Source organism: Schistocerca piceifrons, chromosome 6 (genome assembly GCF_021461385.2).
Source record: "Schistocerca piceifrons isolate TAMUIC-IGC-003096 chromosome 6, iqSchPice1.1, whole genome shotgun sequence".
NCBI classification, from domain to species: domain Eukaryota; kingdom Metazoa; phylum Arthropoda; class Insecta; order Orthoptera; family Acrididae; genus Schistocerca; species Schistocerca piceifrons.
In genome coordinates, this window is record NC_060143.1 from 94,420,027 (window position 1) to 94,424,819 (window position 4,793).

A 4,793-nucleotide genomic window follows, 5' to 3' on the forward strand; every position below is an offset into this window, starting at 1 on the left:
AATGTAGCAGTAAAAATAGGATTAAATGGTTCAGTTGAAGAAGCAAGAGAATATATTAAAAATGTCATTCCACAAAACATTAAGCAGCTAGAAGTATCACCAACTTTCTTCACTGAAATTAATAGAATTCTAAAAATTTCGAGAAACAAAAGCTCATGTGATGTTGGTGGAATTTCAAGCAGTATTCTCAAATGTTATTCAAGCTTAATATGTCATGTCCTTAGAGACATATGTAATGCATCACTGGCATGGGGAATTTTTCCAGACAGGTTAAATAGGCAATTGTTAAATCTCTTCATAAGAAATATGAGAGTACAGAAATATGAGATTGCATACTGACATCTTTTTTCCAAAATAAATGAAAATGTAATGAACTACAGAGTAGTCTTACACTTGAAACAATTTACTTAACGTGTTGAAGTATGGATTCCAGAAGGGGTGCTCGACTGAGACTGCTATTAATACTTTCACTCATCAAATAGTATGAGCCTCAAATAATAAAATATCACCAATTGATGTTTTTATGCGCCTTACAAGGCATTTTTCTGTGTAGATCACATTACTCAAGTTTTATAGAGCTGTTAGCTTTACACACAGCTGGCTTGGATCATGCATAACAAACAGCATTCAAAGGATTGTGCTGAATAATTCAAACAATGTTGGAAGGGTAGAAAATTTTAGTGACTGGGGAGAAATCACAAAGGAAGACCCACAGGGTTCAATTTTGGGTTCACTCCTATTCTTTGTATATGTGAATGACCTTCCACTTGACATTCAGCAAGCAAATTGGTAGTTCTCTCAGATAGTACCAGTGTTATAATATATCCCTTTAGATAGAAAGTAAGAAAAGAAATAGTATATGATATATTCCACAGAATTATAAAGTTGTTATCTGAAAACGGCTTCTCCCTAATTTTTGAAAACACACACTGTATTCACCTCTGTACAACAAATAGTTCCATACTAATAATCGATGTGGCACAAGAGGAAGCGTCAGTAAATAGGGTAGACTGCTCCAAATTTTTGGATGTATGTACTGATGAAAACCTGAACTGGAACAAGCATATTACTGAGATTCTCAGACAATTGAGTTCACCTACTTTTATTCTTCGTGTAATTGCTAGTCTTGGAAACAAAAGAATGAACCTCTTGACATGTTTTGCACATTACCACTCAACAATGTCTTATGGAATAATTTTCTGTGGTAACTCATCACATGGAAAGAAAGTATTGGTTGCACAAAAGCGAGCAGTAGAAATATTGTGTGGTGTTCACCCATAGATGTCATATGGGTACTATAAGGGATTCTCGGTCCTTACTCAAAGATAAGTATGTTTTACTCGCACATGTCGAGGATAGACCAGCAACCGACAGTCAAGTGCCGAGCGTGTCCAGGAACTGCTATTGCTGTGAGAGTCACTGGGCAGCGGATATAATGGCGTAGCAGGAGGAGGGGTGCCGTACCAGCTGAGCGAGGGTGTGTGTCATCCTTGTCGTAGGATGACCTCCAGCAGCAAACCCGATTTCACTGAGTACTAACAAAGTGTTTTTATAAAGGTGATTGCAAAAGCTCATTTCTCGGCTACTGTGATGGCTAGTGGGGTTGGAGTGAAGGATGCCGTGTGCCGAATTTTAGAGCAGCATGTCATGATACTTCAATGCATTAGAGCTGTGCTGGGATTAAACATGAATAAAAATCTACGACGATGGTAATGACTGTCTCCACGTGTGCTTAAGAGAGTGTACAGCTTTACGTAGTGCAAACTTCCGTGATCTTGATTAACGCAAAAACCCCCATTCCTTGAATACAGCATTACTGAGCAGCCAAAATCCGATTGAAACAACTCTCACAGTGCTCAAAACCGTTTAGCACTTTTACGTTAGATTATAGTCATTTAAATAAACAAGTCAGGCTGCTACATTGTTAGACAGTCAATAATACCATAAAATTTAATAAGAGCTGTTTCATCTTGGCAATGCATAAAATGACAAGTGCTCTTTGACGATCAATAGTAATTCAGTACACAATGCCATTCGTCGTTGTGACAGGGACAGTACCGTTCCAGTGCGTCATATCAAGGAGGTAGGCATTTGAGCTGCGCCGTCACAATATATATATATATATATATTCCCTAAAGAAACTCGTCAAACAAAATTCGTCACAGTTTGAGAAAAACAGTGATGTCCATACCTACAGTATTAGAGGGAAAGGTGTCCTTTATTACCCATTATTAAAGCTGTCATTGTCTCAAAAAATATCCGGCAACACAAATTTTTGATCATTTGCCCAATAACATAAAATGTCTGGCTTTAAACCTCACTTAAAACCACTTGTCCTGGACAAATCCTTCTATTCCACTGACGAATTTCTACTTACAAACTGGTAGCTAATTAAAAAATACTTTGTCTCTAAGTGTAGTTGCATGTGTAGGAGTAAAATAGTAGCGTGTTCATTAATGTTAACTCTAATCATGTGAACGTATCCCGTACACTGATTCATTTCACATCGTTTCAATCAAAGATTGGTCCAAATGGTCTACGGAACATGTAATTAACTAATTGAAAAATGTTGCTATTGCAGGAATGGTATGTGAATGTGGTAACATGAGTACTAGTAAACAAAACTGTGTGATGTATAATGAAGACAAGCAAACAGTTAATGAAATACATTTTTATTTGTATATATAACGACATGGCTGCTAGTAATCTTAATTTTTTAATTTATGTGGATGTTACCAAGCACATGTTTATCATCAGTAGTCCTAGAGAAGATACATGAAAATAATACATAATAAATACTATAGGTTCCATGCTATGGGAGTTGTGTTAATAATTATGTGTACTTTGTGTTGAACTGTTCAGTACTTAATTATATTTTACATTTAAGCCTTCACTGATTCTTTTCAGGTGTGCTATTAATTTTATATAGTTTCTAGCACAGTCTCATATGATTATAAATGAAGCAAATCGTACTTTAAACGAAACACAACAGGCCTTATACTATTAATATTTACATTCTCTCTCTCTCTCTCTCTCTCTCTCTCTCTCTCTCTCTCTCTCTCTCTATATATATATATATATATATATATATATATATATATAGCAAAAGGTGACAGAAACATACAGGTTGCACACATTACCAAAACAAAAGAAAAAATGCATAAGAAGCGTTATCTTTCAAATCTTTGGCACCTTTGGCAAGAAAATATGCCCATGGTTCTTGAGTACCTTGTTAACTAAGTCGCCTACGAAACTGGACCTTCTGTCAAGACGTATGTTCAAGGGAATTCCAGTTCTGCTGCTAAAAATAAAGAAAGCGACAGGAATGTAGATATAATCCGGAATAACCCACTAACCATGATAGTCAGTGGCCAAACAGCCACAGTAACCAATGGAATCGCGGTATAGGAAACAATAGGCAATCGAATATAAATTGTACTTGGCAAAATCACAATCAAATGCAGAACAGCCATACCGATCAGAATTGCGGCGTCAGAACCCGGAAGTCAGTGTGGTTTAGATGGCCGGAGACCACACAGAAACCGGTAAACTAACAGTGACCTCATTTTGCCTTCGAATGTAATGGAATGGCGTGAGGGCAATAATAACAGTTATGTACACCAACTGCACTATAATGATGGGTAGACATAAGAGATGAGCTACGCTCAGATTTTAATAATATGATAAACAGTGGGATACTATACCATAGGTTGCTGCGAATGGTATAGTTGGCAATATTTCAACTAACTCACTCTCCCAGTACAAAATTCTAAGATCCTGGGAGCTATAGGCACCAGGTCACGGAATGTAAATATACAAACCTGACTTCACATTATGCTAGGGAATGTAACCATGCAACGCATTTTCTTAGTTTTCGGCAGTCTCACAGTGGATTGTATGTTAGGCTCTGAATTCCTAAGGGAGAGGGACACTTCACGTAAACGCCACTTGCATATTAATTGAATGGATATTTCTGTAGACTTGTTAGAAACTGAGCTTAGCCTTGTCAAATACTGTGAAGGTGTGAATATCAAACTGGTTAGGAGTGAAATTCAGCGTATAAGCAGTCATCACCCTGGTAATATACATATATTCCTTGCACTGATGAGTGCATTAACAACAAGATATCAGAATCTAAATATTTGACAGCTGAACATCAAACTGAACAGTAGTCAATCTACTGCTAAAATATCCAGAGGTTTTTGAAGAGAAGCCCCAGCTGCTATCGGTGGTTATGAATACCGCGTGGTTATCATTCCCCATAAAATCTATTGCAGTACGTCGTACTCCATTCCGTGGGCCAAACGACCAACTGTAACCAAGGATATGTGCAAGATATTTTCACGAAAAATTACTGAACCATCATTGTCACTTCTGGCTGTAGCTAAGTCAGGGCTTAATGTTCAACTCGTTCTCGATGTTAGTGCTCTCAAGCAGATTATTGTTCTGGTTCGAAACAGACCCGAAAACGTAAATAAACAGAAACGGAACTTCAATGGAGTTAAGTTTATACTAGCCTCCTACTGGTAGATACCACATTCATCTACGCTGGTAGCAGTTAACAATTTAGAGTCCTTTCCTTCAGTCTGACCGTTGGTTTTCGCAACAGTAGACTCCGTATTCGGGGCTTGATTAGGCGACTTCACAATTCTGACGACCTACCCATTGGTATACAGATATGGGAAGAGCATATGGATTTGGTCAAGAGAGAGTGAAAGAAATTTTTGGATGCTGGGGTTACCACCAAGCTCCTGAAGTCAAAGTTTGGTAAATGTCAAATCAAATTCCTTGGG